The following is a 15,557-nucleotide window of genomic DNA, read 5'->3' on the forward strand; positions in this document are numbered from 1 at the left end:
CTGTTATCTGGGCATTACTTTTAATAGTCGGGGCTCATGGACACCAGAACAAACTAACATAAAAGCCAGGATGGGGAAGGCTTCGCTAGGTGTCTTCCGTTTTGCCAATAAACTGGGCAACCGACGGATCCCAGCAATGTTAAATATTTACAGACACAGATGTTCATCAATAGCGCTTTATGGTTCAGGGGTATGGGGGCATTGGTCTAACAGAGACCTGCAAATTCTAGAAAATCTGTTTCTGAAACGGTTACTTTGTTTACCATCATCGGCATCTAACTACCTGGTCCACGAGGAACTAAGGATGGACCATATAGCCGATTTAATCGAATTGAGACCTCTCCTGGTATGGAGGTCCATTTGGCTGAAGGACGAAACAAGTTTCACAAAGAGCATTATCAAAGATTGTTTGCTTTTAGATAATTTCAAAAATATACCATGGATAAAGTATGTGACCACTACCTATAAAGAACTTTTTGATTTGGATGTACGTAATGAACCCGATATTGTAACTACTTTATCCAAAAAGGAGGTGAAAGAAGAATTTTTGAGGGTGAAATTCGATAAACGGAAAGCAGATACAAGTAATTACTCAACCCATGCTTTCTATTCCTCCAATGCAAACGAGGGTCCTGGTTTGCCTACCTATCTTAAAATCATCTACAGGCAATCTCACCAATTCGTTCTATCCAGATTTAGACTAGGTATTGTCCACAATCTTGTGGCCTTTCCAAAGATGAAAAATTATCCAACATCTGCTTGTCCATGTGATGGATTAACCAAACAAAGTACCCTGCATTTTATGTTAATCTGCCCCCTCTATAAAGCCCTACGTATTGTTTATCTGAAACCGTTATTTAAAAAATATTCTGTGTCTTCTACATCAAATGCCATGAAATTGTTATTTTCGCTTGCTAGCCCGGACCTGTGTTTTTTTATCGCAACCTTTATTCTGAAATCTGTTGCTGCTAGAAAAAGTATGGTTTTTTAGCTATTATTTCGTTTTTTATTGGTTGACTTCTGTGTGCCGTGAAAACAACCCATGATGATTTGTACTTTCCCTGTGTAATGTTACATGTTTGATTTTATTTGTGCACTTTTATGACGTTTTCTTAAACTGTCGAATAAAGTTTATAAACTGAAACTGAGAAACAGTATGATTAGGCAAAGTTTAAACTAAAGGCAAATTAACAGTCAACCCCTTGGGCGCGGCCGCGATTCTGCGCCTGTGCGGCACTTTTAATGAGTGGGCGGGTTCATGGCAGCCCCCTGCCGTCATCAGCACACGCCCACTGTGGTGCATGACGACCGGGGGCCGTCGTCAGCATGGAAGGGGTTAAGTGATAAGAAGACAAAGCAAAAAGAAACAAGCATGGCAGAAGCAGAAAGGGAGAGCTGGTACAAAGCACTGGTTCTGTAGGGACAGAAGTTAAGACTGTCCATTTATAGTTTAGTGTAAGGGGAGACCTGAAGAAGAGGACAGTGCCTTTTTTTAGGCCCAAGGTAATCAGTTGGGCACCACACTAGTGGTAGGGAAAGCTGACCCAAGACAAGTTTGATGTTGCTGATGATGGGACTGCTTATTACCCTAAATACACCCTACCTGGCTTCATTCAGAAGCAATAAAGCCTTTGCCATCTTAGACTTCCCTTAGACTGGTGCAGTGTGGGATAGTTTGTAGTAAGGCCAACAGGATGTGCTGAAAAAGTTGAGTTGCCCCTGATAACTTTCCCCATTGTTTAGGGAGTGTCCAGGAGTTCCCCACCCATTGGCTAGTGAAACCTAAAAGCTGTTGCCTTACCCACATCCCCTCAGACCGCTTTTTGGACTTGCAGAAGAGGAATTACCCTTGCAGTTGAAACCTGTAAGAAGACCTGAAGGAGAGGACCTGCTTCCACTTTTACCTAAGACAAAGGTGGGCTTCAATGGTCAGTTAGCTAACTTATTGTGTGGCTACAGGAACATCAAAAGCTGCAATAGGTCGTTTTCCTAGAGTTACCAGTTGTAGCTGGAAGAGTCCTGAAAGGGCAGTTCCTTGGATCAAGAAGCCTTGGTAGTGTCCACAGGGACTTATTCTGAAATCTCTGACAAATTTGGACTTGGATGAATTTTGGACTTTTACACCTCCAGAGAACCGGGGCCAACCATCCAAGTCAATGTACACACAGCACAACCTCCCTGGGCAAGAAAGTCAAGGTTCGCCTGCTGATTGGAGCTGTTGCCATCTGAAAACCCAGTTCAAGGGACCCTCCTGGCAAGCCTATACAACTTAAATGGGACCTTCCCAGATGCAGGCTGTTGTCTTATATTGCTGGACGAATCAGAGCTCCAAAAAGACAAAATCTGAAGGTAGAAATCATGACCCGATGAAACTGCCAAAATTATCTGGCTGATGAGTAGACTTTCCTGGGCATAGAATTTGACTTTTCCTGTCAAAACCAACTACTTCTGCGGGACGTCTCCCAACATCTACTTGACTTTGAAGATGCTTTGCTGGATACAATCTGCTGCTTGGTTTTTACTTCCATTTCAAAGACTAAATCAGACGGTAAAATCTGCTTGGTGTATCTGTCATGATTGCCGGTTCAGAGGCTCACAGACGTCCGTGATGGCCCCCGTTAGAGGCACATGTGCAAGGATAGGCAGAGCAGGTTAAAGCCCTTCCTTTCCCAAGCAAAAGCGATTCACGTTCTAGTGTTCCAGTACCTTCTCAAGTCACTTCCGGTGCGTCGCGGCCCCTCTCTTCCACGTCGCCAGGTCCTGGTTCCTCATCAGGGCATTATCCAGTATTATGGGTATCTTTCATAGATTCACATGCCTGAATCATTCCCCGTCGTCGGGGTGGGAGTCCCCGGTATATAAAGAAAGTAATGTCATAAAGACATATACATAATAGGCCAGAGGCCTCTCATTAGTAACATATCCATGTCCTTTTGTAAAAAGGACTGAACTTTGGCCAAGAGCCAATCAGATCTCACCACCCTCTAGAACCTTCCTGGAAGGAACCCTAGTCCCTCAGATTTTCGACCGCACGTCGTGCTACGGGAGTCTCCTCTGAGCTCTGCTCAGTTTTCTTTATATTCTTGGAGTTATCTCCACAATTTACTCAGAACTTCATTCCTGTGAGGAATCTTCTGCTTTTGTCATGACTGACTCTCCAAAGAAAGGACTTTTCAGACCTTGTGCCTCTTGTAGCAAAAAGAGGCTTAATGTGGATGACAGGCATGAGGACTGCCTGTACTGTTTATATCCTGACCATTCAGCTAAAGACTGTAAAATCTGCCGTACTTTTTCGGCCAAAACTCTCAAGGATAGAGAGGGCCGACTTCTGATATGGCTCCAGAGACTTAAGGAAAAAGATCTACCAGTCTCTTCAGGTGAGAGTGAGTGTTCCATGGGCAGTGTACACTCTACTCCTAAAAGGCCTAGAACTTCATCTCCAGGATCATCTGTACAGCCCCCTCAAAAGAAGACGCCCAAGTCTTCAGAGGATCGTTCTAAGGCCACTGCTGTAAAGGTTTCTCTACAGGATCCTACCTTCAAGAAACCTTTGGCGACATCTTCAGCCCTGCCGGTAACAGTGTCGACAGCCACGATCTCCACTACGGTGGCATCCTCTATGTTACGACTACAACATCCTCGTCGTCGATGGGTAGGTCTGTTCCATCTATTATTAGTTTAAAAAAGACCTCTTCAGCGCCACCGTCGACGACCACCTCGTCGTCGACGAGGCCTAAACCGTCATCGTCGACAAAATCATTGACGCCGACGAAACCGTCTTCGACGGCAAGCTCATCGTTGATAAAGTCATCGTCGACGATGTCAGCGCCGACGAAGCCGTTGACGGGCCCGTCGATGGCGAGCCTAGTGAAGATGACGACGACACCAGCGTCGACGAAGCCGTCGACGACGACACCAGCGTCGACGAAGCCGTCGACGACACCAGCGTCGACGAAGCCGCCGCCGACGAAGTCGACCACGAAACAAACATCGTCGACGATCCTATTGTCGACGACGTCTATGAAGAAGACACCGTCGACGACTCATTCTCAGTCGACTATGGACGGTTCCCCGTCGACGACCAATCCGTCGACGACTGAATCACCTCCATTGAAGTGTATTTATTCACACTTCAGGATGACTGCGCGTACACTCACGCCAGAATTAACATCGCCGAGCAGGGTACAACCTTTTCCCCCGGCTAATATCCTGGATACTGAGGACTCAGATGAGGGCTCTATGTTTCAGCAAGCGACAAGCCCATCTGAACTGCAAGTCAAACTTCACGAAATTTCAGACTATGAGGAACAGGAGCAGGAACAGGATGTAGAGTACCAGGAAGAGATCCATCCTCCACCGCTTCCACAACAGCCTATGGTGTGTCTTCCTGCTTCTATTGTGACAGACCTGCAATTTCTCATTGCAGATTATAAGCAAAGATTCCCGTCCACTGCTCCGCCTCAGCCAGTGGTGACACAAACACCTGCGACACCTACAGTGGTCACACCGCCTCCTAAATCTCGACCGGCTCCTTTGATTCTCCTTTCGGAGCCATCTCGCTCACGCCCTCTGCCGTCCTCTGATGAGGAGGAGGAAGAAAAAGAGGAAGAGCAGCAACGTGAGGAAGGCGAGCTTCAGGAGGACGAGTATGATGAATACATCATTTCAGGTCCCGCATCTCCTGTACAGGCGCAAGCGGATTCTCCCCCGGAAGACATTGGGGGTTTCCACAACATCGTAGAGAGAGCGGCGTTACGCTTCAGCTTCAAAGTCACTGCAACACCACAAGATTGTTTTCTTTACGATTTTAAAGACCCATATCAAAAGGCAGTACGATCTATTCCCATCATTGATCACGTCTGGGACCAAGGGGAGAAGATAATGCAGACCCCGGCATCTCTGATGCCAGTGCTGCCCAGATTGGATAAAAAATACAAAGCGCCGAACACTGCCCCAGCTTGCCTTATTGGCCATCCGAAGCCTGATTCAGTAATAACCCAAGCGGCACAACGCAAGTCAAAAAATCCCTCAGCTGTTTTGACTGCGCCGCCAGATAAGGAGGGCCGAAAGCTTGACAATATAGGAAAAAAGTTTTCGTCCATGTCAGCTTTACAAGTGCGTGCAGCAAACTCTTTGGCTCTACTGGGGCGTTATAACCGCCAAATGTGGGCAGACGTAGCTCCGTACTTGGGTTCTCTTTAAGAGGAGCAAAAAGAAGAAGTGAGGAAGATTCTCCTAGAAGGCGAGCGCTACGCCTCGGAGATGATTGATGTGGCACTGGATATCGCGTCCACAGGTTTCCGACAGCTGGCAGGAGCTGCAGTCCTGAGACGCCAAGGTTGGCTTAAGGCAACGTCTTTTCGGCCTGAAGTTCAAGCCAAGGTGTTAGACATGCCTTATGACGGTAAACTTCTGTTTGGACAACACATCGACGATATGCTTCAAGGTATCAAAAAAGATACGGATACCGCAAGGGCTCTTGGTACTCTACAATATAAAAACCCTTCCTTTCGTCGCTCCAGAGGGAGAGGTCAGTCCTTCAGAGGCAACAGTCAGGGATACAAATCCTCTTACAGCTCAGGCCAGCAATATAAAACCCAGTACCAACAGAGGCAACCGCAGAACCAGTCGTCCTACAACAAATCTTCCTTTCGCGGACGGGGGGGGAAGAAGGACACAGGCAGAAGACAATGACCTTTCTCTGACGCAGGTCTCCAGTTTCTCTCCACCTTACAAAGTTGGCGGGAGAATTACATCCTTCCTTCACAATTGGCAACAAATTACGACAGATCAGTGGGTCCTTCAACTTGTCAAATTCGGACATTCTCTGGAGTTTGTGGAACATCCTCCACATACGCCTCCAATTCCAATGCAGCACAAAAACCTAACGCAACTACAATTGAAAATCTCCCTCATGCTTAGAAAAGGAGCAATAGAAAAAGTTCCCCGATCTCAGATAAACAAAGGGTTCTATTCCTGATTCTTTTTAATTCGGAAAAAGGTGAAAAAAGGGAGACCTATACTGGACTTACGAAACCTCAACCAATACCTCAAAAAACAGTCATTTCGCATGGTTTCAATCCAGGAGGTGCTACAACTTCTCAATGCAAACGATTTTATGGTGTCTCTCGACCTACAAGACGCCTATTTTCATATTCCAATCCACAAGAACCACAAGACATTTCTCAGGTTCAAGGTGGCGGGCAAGCACTACCAGTTTCGAGTGTTACCCTTGGTTCTAAAATCATCCCCACGCATTTTCACCAAGTGTCTGTCTCCAGTAGCAGCATACCTTCGCCAACAACATCACCAGGTATTCCCGTACTTAGACGACTGGCTAGTCAAGGCACCTACTCACGCAGGCGTGACCAAGTCCTCCGACGCCTGTCTGCAACTCTTCAGTGCTCTGGGACTCACACTCAACGAAGAAAAATCTGTCCTTCAACCGTCCCAGTGTATCACATTCCTCGGAGCTGTCCTAAATACTGCTCAAAGAAAGGCCTTACCTTCAGTAGAACGACAAGTGAAACTAAGGACCTTAGCCACCCGGATTCAGTCCAAAAAATCTATCACCGTGCGCCTCTACAAGTCCTTGCTAGGGATGATGTCCTCGAACATCCTCTTGATCCCACACTGCCGCCTTCATATGCGCCCACTTCAGGAGGCGCTATCTGCTCATTGGACTCAATGCAGGGGATCCTTCGACGACGTCGTCCGGATCACTCCTGCCATAGTCCAGGCTCTGGATTGGTGGCGTCAATCTCAAAATCTGCGACGAGGCCTATCCTTCATACTTCCAACCTCGCCACACGTAATAACGACGGGTGCGTCCTTGGAAGGATGGGGAGAGTTTCTTCAGGACCTCCAAATCAATGGGCAATGGTCCCTAGCAGAGAAACAACTACACATAAATCTCCTCGAATTGAGAGCGGTATACCTGGCACTAAAGGCGTTTCTACGCAGGATCAGGAATTCCCCAGTGCTTGTGAGGACAGACAACACCACCACAATGCACTATCTAAACAAACAGGGGGGAACACGTTCTCTGTCGTTGTCTCAAGAATCTCAAGATATTTGGACCTGGCTTGTACAACATAACATTTCCCTACGAGCGGAATACGTCCCAGGGACGGACAATGTCCTGGCGGACTCTCTCAGCAGGCAACGTTCCATGTGCCACGAGTGGGAGCTAGATCGTCATCTTCTCAGCTCAGTATTCGCCCAATGGGGCAAGCCACCTGTGGATCTGTTTGCGACTCGCCACAACGCAAAATGCCAACATTACGCAAGCTGGCATCCCCAACCAGGATCCCTGGGGAATGCATTTTCGATCAGTTGGTGCAACGTGTTTGCTTACGCATTTCCGCCATTTCCCCTGATTCCCAGGGTTCTTCGGAAACTGAAGGCGGAGCATTGCACCCTGATCCTAATTGCTCCAGCGTGGCTGCGCCAACACTGGTTCACGGAGCTTCACCTCCTATCACAGGAACCGCCAATCCAATTCAAACCTGGCCCGACTCTCTTGACAATGAACCAAGGTCAAGTCCAACATCCGGATCCAGCATCTCTCAGTTTGTCGGCTTGGCTCCTGAGTTCAGAGAGTTTCAGAACCTAGACATTTCTCAAGAATGCAGGACCATTTTAGCCCGGGCTCGGGCAGAGAGTACAAACAAAACGTATTCTTTTAAATGGAAAAGGTTCTGTGTATGGTGTAAAGCAAATAAGATACATCCTTTTTCTTCCACTCCAGCACAAATCCTTCCTTACCTGCTCCATTTAGCGCATTCAGGACTGGCGCATGCCTCCATTAAAGTTCACCTGGCTGCGATTTCGCGCTTCAGCCGTTCATCGACTGGCTCTACTCTCTGGTCCAAGAGACTAGTTAAACAGTTTCTTAAAGGCCTTTTCAGGACATTTCCTCCTGGTGAGAGCTTTACCACCCACCTGGAAATTGAACATCGTCCTTGCTCAACTCATGAAACATCCCTTTGAGCCAATACACAAAGCAGACATCAAATACCTGTCCTGGAAAACCGCTCTCTTGCTGGCGCTCACATCTGCAAGGCGGGTTGGTGAGCTACAAGCTTTCTCCATCCAGGATCCTTTCTTACAATTCAAACAGGACAGAGTTATTCTACGAACCAATCCTAAATTCATCCCCAAGGTTCCATCTAATTTTCACTTGAATGAGCCTGTAATTTTGCGGACTTTTTTCCCAAATCCAGTTTCTGCAGCGGAGAGGTCTCTCCACTCTTTAGACCTCAAGCGTTGTCTAAAATTCTACATTCATCGAACAGAACAGTTTCGGAAATCCAACCAACTGTTTGTTGCTTTCAGTAGGCCTAGAAAAGGCCTTCCTCTGACAAAACAGAGCATTTCCCGTTGGATCTCAGCAGCAATAACTTTCTGCCATCAACAGGCAAATCATCCTCTGCATTCAAGAGTGAGAGCTCATTCTACCAGAGCTGTCTCTACTTCAATGGCACTCTTTGCAGGAGTGCCCATTCTCGACATATGCAGAGCAGCGATGTGGAAGACACCACACACGTTCACCAAGCACTACTGCTTGGATTCTGAACTCATGAAAGATGCAGCTGTGGGTCAAGCAGTACTTCGTCATCTATTTGAGCCTTCTTTCATCCCACCTTCCTACTGCATTCTTGCACATTTCTTTATTTCATTCTTTGGAGGTACTTGTTCTGTTTCACAAATGGTATTCTTATATCGTGTGATTTTACATGTTGTACCTTACGAAATGTGCTGGATATTGCTTGTTACTCTGATTCAGGCATGTGAATCTATGAAAGATACCCATAATACTGGATAAGAAATGCGTTACTTACCTGTAACTGCAGTTATCCAGTATTGGTATCTTTCATAGATTCACATGCAACCCACCCACCTCCCCTGGAAGGGCTCACCTTAGTTCTCTCAGTAGGTACTATTTAGCACTGTGCTTACGAAAATCTGAGGGACTAGGGCTCCTTCCAGGAAGGTTCTAGAGGGTGGTGAGATCTGATTGGCTCTTGGCCAAAGTTCAGTCCTTTTTACAATAGGACATGGACATGTTACTAATGAGAGGCCTCTGGCCTATTGTTATGTATATGTCTTTATGACATTACTTTCTTTATATACCGGGGACTCCCACCCCGACGACGGGGAATGATTCAGGCATGTGAATCTATGAAAGATACCAATACTGGATAACTGCAGTTACAGGTAAGTAACACATTTCTTAGTCCCTGTGGTCTCGGTTGCTTTTGGATCCTGGAAACCTGTGAAGGAAAAGAGAAGAAGAAAAAAGGAACATTTAGTCATCCGTGGTTACGGTATTCCGCACGCTGCGCTACTTTCTTTATTTCCTATTTTTTTTTATTCGCAATTGGTGTTATTTGAAACCAGTGGTGTTGAAACTCGGCAGAGCTCCTATTAGTTTTGTCTACAGTTGTGTTGGTTGCAAAAAACACAGTTGATGGACAGAATGCAGAACAATGTCTTACATTCACCCCAGTACAAAGATCTGGGCCTAAATCCATCGTTTTTTTGCACTCCACACCACCCTAGGTCAGACAATGGCTATATGCAAATCAGCCTTGACCCTGTGCCTCATGGGAACAGTCCAGCCCGAACTACCAAGCCATGTCTTTCCTAGACCGGATTAAAGCATCCAAGGACCGGTTTCTGGCTATCAGCCTTCTTCAGCCTGGATAGCTTGACTCCAGCGATGTGGAGAGCCTGGGACTCACGTCTGAGCATACCCAGCCCACTCGGGGTGAAAATTGCAAAAAACACAGTTGATGCACAGAATGCAAAACAATGTCTTACATTCACCCCAGTACAAAGATCTGGGCCTAAATCCATCGTTTTTTTGCACTCCACACCACCCTAGGTCAGACAATGGCTATATGCAAATCAGCCTTGACCCTGTGCCTCATGGGAACTGTCCAGCCCGAACTACCAGTTGTGTTGGTGTCATTCTGAAACCAGTGGTGCTGAAACTTGACAGATCACCTATTAGTTTGTCTACAGTTGTGCATACTCAGGAAAATAGAAAGAGCTTCAAGAATGATTGTAGGTGGGCAATCAAAGAGAGAGTTACATTTAGAAAAGTCTAGATGTATACATATCCTGAATAACATGTACTTTGAATTGCAGCATTACCCAGACCTGACCTTATTCTGAACCTCCTCCACTTTCCTGATTTTTAAGGGAAATTAGGTATATCTCTTTACTGCGAAGAGTCATGTACTTACAGGTGGTGGTATTTACTTTCTAAATAATGTTCCACTCATTTACAGCCTTGTTTGTCTAGCGTGGACTTTCTCCAGCAGTTTCCTGAGTGTGACGTACCTCTGCAGTTCCTGGGTTGTCACGGAGGAGTGTCTTCCCTATCCTAACCTTGTTTTGTTTCCCCATTTATCCTGATTACCTGTTGCAGTCTGTTTTCATACAGGCGCGTGAGGTGGTTGAGAGAGGTTTTGGCTCTTTCTTCAGTTCCCTGATGTTCCTGTAGAAAAAACAGGTGAGACCCTGACAGAATCTGACCCATGCTTAATAGATGCCTGCCTGAAATCTCACCTACATCCCGATCAGCCAGGAACAGTGATTACTCATTGGTGCTTTATTTTTCTTTGGATACTTTTTGCCGTAAACCTTTAGCCAAAATCATCTCTGGTTCCCCTTATTGGGTTTTGGTCATTTCTATGTCATTTTTACTTATTTTAGTTTTTTTAACTGTTATGGTATTTCAAAATACTTTACACATTTTATTAAGTTAAGCTTGTGTACGCCATAGCTACCAAGGGTTAAGCTAAGGTTAGTGGTTTATATTACTTGTGGTGGATTAGCATTCACCCCAATAAAAATTCAGGTTCTTCAAAACTGTCCTATGTGAACTCCAAAGAAAAGCACCAAGTCTGACTTGCCTCACACTGGACATGTACTTTTTTGGGGGTGGGGGATGTGGTGAGGTGGGAAGGGTAATAGTTACTGTGATCATTGTTAGAAATAGTATTTTTGGTAGGCTAGGGCATGTGCCAAAACCAGACAGAAACCACCACTCCAGTCAGGATAAGGGAATTACACTCCTAAAATAACCCCTGCTCACCCCCTCGTTAGCTTGGCATGAGCAGTCAGGCTTATCTTAGAGGCAGTGTGTAAAGCATTTGCACATAACCAACAGTAATACAGTGTAAGCACTACAAAAGGACACCACACCAGTTTAGAAAAATATCCAATATTTTCATATATTTAAGACAAGACAAAAACAATATAAAAAAAATCCACTATACAGTACTTAAAAATCTTTGATTATCAAAATATGCTTGAAAAACTATTCCTTGATGTCGATAGCTCCGTCCAGGTCGATCACGGCGATGTGAGCAAACAGATCCAAACAGTTCTGGCTGACCGCGGTGTAGCGGGCCAGCTACGGTGTCTGGAAGACCCACAAACAGTAACTTTTAGAAATATAGGGCTTCGGTTGTTGAGGTTCCGAAAGCATGGCGTCCGCAGGCATTGGTTCCGGAGGTCAGTGCAGGTGTCGTCGAGGGCCTCGAGGTCACACGCATTGCAGATCGATCTCCTCTCTGTTGGAGTCAGGAGCGCTGGCATTGGCAGGTGTATGGTGCTGCAGTGTGAAGGGCAGCGGTGCTGTGTGCTGTGCCTCAGGTCGCGGTGCCAGCAGCGGCTCGGTGGCAGAGTCAGATGGCGGCGTCGGTGAGACCAGGGTCACGGTGCGGGGTGAAGGCTGTGCTTGTCATGGTGCTGGCCGGTCACAGTGCAAGCAGCGGCGGTGTCATGGGTGAAGCGCTGTAGTCGGCTGACAAACTGGAGTCGATGGCGCCTGCACCGATAGGCCAAGGCTGCAGTGCGGGATGAGAGTGGTGCTTGTGTAACTTTACGAGTGGTGCCCTCGAACCACGGTGCAAGTTGCCGCGTCGATTTCGTCATGGAGTGGCGGCGTCGGGGATACCAAGGAGTTGTCATGAAGCGAGGCGGTGCAGAATGCAGTGCCCACAGGTCGCGGTGCTAGCAGCGGCTCTGTGGCGGTGTCAGCAGGCGTCGTTTGTGAGACCAGGGTCATGGTGTGGCAATGTGGTGGTGCCCTCTGGGGTGCCTTCAAGACAGGGAGTCGGCAGCGGCGTCGTAAATGTCATCGGGTTGCTTTTCTTCTGTTGCAGCACAAAACACACAGTCCCCAGTTCTGAGGGCAGAAGAGCTTGAAGTCTTTGCTTTTCCTGAGACTTCTTGAACAGGGGGCAAGCTCTACCTCAAGCCGTTGGAGAAACTCTCAAAGTAGATTGCAGAAAGGTCAGTCCAGTCCTTTCACTGCCCAAGACAGAGGCAGCCACTGCAGGCCAACACAGCAAAGCACACAGCAAAGTGGTAGTTCCTCCTCACAGCTTCTCCAGCTCTTCTTTTTGGTCCAAAAGAGTTCTAAAGTGCCAGGGCCTGGGCCCCAATATTTATATCCCCAAATCCTTTGATCTCATAGGCAGAGAGTGTCTTTGCCCAGCCAGTTCTGCCTTCTCAGGTGTGACTTCCTGGAAGGAGATGGAGACGGCATGGTCAAAGGCAGACCAGGCCCTTTGAGGTGCAAGGAAATCTCCTCCCCTTCCCCAATTGCAGCTCAGATCTATTCAGCTCTTTCCTGACCCAGCTAGAAAATCTGGAGCCACTCCTGCTCCCTAGCCTTCTGTCATTCAAAACCCCGACAGGCAATCCACATTCCAAAAAAAGGCACCCGGGATGACTGAGCAAGAAAATACCTACTTTCTAAAAGTGCTATTTTCAAACACAATGTAAAAATCACCTTCACTATAAGATGCATCTTTAGATTCTGAGTTCAGGCATAGTAAACTTTGTTTTCCTACCTAATTCCCCGGGCCAGTTATGTTTATATTATAAACAAACTCCCCATTCTATCCTATGGGGAACAGGTAGCCTTGCAATAGCGAAAAATGAAATTGGCTGTAATTCGCTATCAGGACATGCCACACACACCGGCACATGTCCTACCTTTAACATACACTGCACCTGGCCCACAGGGGAACCATGGGCCTACCTTAGGGGTAGCTGACATGTAAGAAAAGGGAAGGTGAGGCACTCACAAGTATGCGCACTGACCAATTCGACATGGCAATTGCAAACTGTGCACAGACTCCGCAATGGCGGGTCTGAGTTACCTTTTTAGGGCTACTCACGTGGGTGGCACAATCAGTGCTGCAGGCCCACTAGTAGCATTTGATTCGAAGGCCGTAGCACACTCAGGTTACTTTACTGGTGACTAACAAGTAAATATAATATCCAATAATGGAAACACCAATCCATAACATAATTTACCACAGGAGCACTTGCCCTTAACCACTGATCAGTAGTGAGAAAAGTGCGTAGAAACAGTATGCCAGCAAAAACAGGGTCAAAACCGGGAGGTCAGAAATCAAAATCTCAGGAGAAAACGCCAAAAGATGCCAAGTCTAACAGTCATTGAGTTACTTGTCACATTTTCCTCAGTCTTTGCACACTAGAGGGGTGGGGTTCAATGAAACTTGTAGCAGCACCAAAACAGGTAATTTCCAGGCAAGGCACGACTATTGCCAGCTAGGAAGTTTCCAGGCATGAGCCTGTAATTATTACATTCCAGAATGCACTCTAAATCGCAAGTATGTAGGCTTCAGCTGTTGTGCATAAACATGATACAGAAGGTACCTTGGAGTACCCCTATAGGCCTGGCACTTGTCCTCTTGAGAGTTAATGTTGGATGGCTGTTGAATAGATCCCCAATCATAAAATGGACCGCACTAAAGCCTTTAGGCATATGCTTCAGAAGAAATGTGTGACACCAAATACCAGAGCTTACTCCGGGTTAGGGAAAAAGTGGTTCCTGTTGTAGCCCCTGAACTAAGATCAGTGGCAAACTATTAGCAGACTTGAGCATGCTACATTGTTTGTGCACTTTCTTTTCACCAGCAATCATTTTTTGGCCTGGACAAAATCGCAAGAAGAGTGAAAACTGTGTTGTTGAAGAAACATTTGACCTTCTGGTAACCACATGTTTGCAGGGTAAAATGCTACAAGTACTGTAGTCTGTACCTGCCTTAAATCAGATTGCGAGAAACCCAGTCCATAGGAACTGTAAGAACCTGAATTGTGTTTTCGGTGCAGAGCTTATTCTAGTATATGTGCATTCTGATGACTGGGGGAGGTTAGTGGTCTTTAAGGTTGCTTCAATGCTTTTCATAATGGTGGTAAGACCTCTGTATCCAGCGGTTGCTCCTTTCCACTTTGCGTTTCATAAGACTGGAGGATGTAAGCTTTATGAACATTGAAAGATTTGTGGTGCGCGACTACTCACCTCCAGGAAAAATCACAACCCTAGTCAGAGAGAATCTTCAAAGTCACTAAACTAACCAGAGCTCAACCCCTTGGTAGCAATGACAAAGAGTATACCAACTTAACTTACGGAAATGTGTAAACTATTTATGCAGTAGCAAAAAAGTAATAATGTCAAAATTCAAAACAATCAAAATCCCAAACTGAATTAAAAAGAGTAACATGTAAATAAATTCCAATAAGGGGAGCCTGAGAGATGAATTAGTAAAGTTTTAAGTAGAAATGGTGCCAAAAATTCAGAATGATAGTCAATGGTCACAGACTGTGACCTAGGTGTAGTTTATGACGGACCGTGAAGTAGTGTGGGTCGGATACACTAACCAGGTTCGTATTGGTCAAAGATTTAACTTTCTGACTTTAGCTCTTTGAATCTCAATCCAGCACCAGAGTACACTTCTAAATCCACACAAATCTAAGAGGGTGGCACTTAGAGACTCGTAGGGTGTTGGGCAGAGGGCAACAGAGGTCCAGTTGCCACTAGTCAGATTGCTTAGTCAAGGTAAAGGTCTTTTGCAGCTTGTTGTCTTCCTGGAGCCAAGCTGGAGATCAGCCAACTGACATTTGGAGTCCACTTCTTTGTCCTTTGTCCTGAGGGAGCAAGTCCAGTCCTTCAGGGATCTTCTCAGGTCACAGACAGGAGGTACAGCCCTCTTCAAATTTTCCGCAGGTTGATGAAGTGTTCTGAAATGGGTGACTGAATGTGCCATGTTTATTCCTGGAACCAGGTAGGAGGATTGGAATGGCTCCTGGGCATGCCCTGACTAATGAGGTAAACTTTCCTGGGGAGCAACCTTACCCCTTTTTCAGATGTAGGTTACTTTCCTGCAAATGGGACCAAAATGCCATCTGTCATGGTATTTTCAAGATGGCGAATGCCTTTGGCCACACTAAAGTTTGGCTTTATGGTTGGAGGGTGTGTGTATGGTGTGGTGTGGAGGGTTGGGGTGGGGTGTGTGTGTTATCTGCCACATCTAATGCTAAAATCCAGTGTAACGCAGGGACTGTACCCACAACAAGCCCAGAGACCGATGTCTGGTAAGAAAGATCCTTTCAGCAACCAGATGGTTGATGCACAAGAATTGTCTTGGCATCCTGTTCTGTCCCTTTCAACACTGCCCCAGTGTTACAAATGGCTCAATAAACCTGTCAAGCAGGATCTGACA

This window comes from Lissotriton vulgaris, chromosome 11, assembly GCF_964263255.1.
Source record: "Lissotriton vulgaris chromosome 11, aLisVul1.2, whole genome shotgun sequence".
Taxonomy (NCBI): domain Eukaryota; kingdom Metazoa; phylum Chordata; class Amphibia; order Caudata; family Salamandridae; genus Lissotriton; species Lissotriton vulgaris.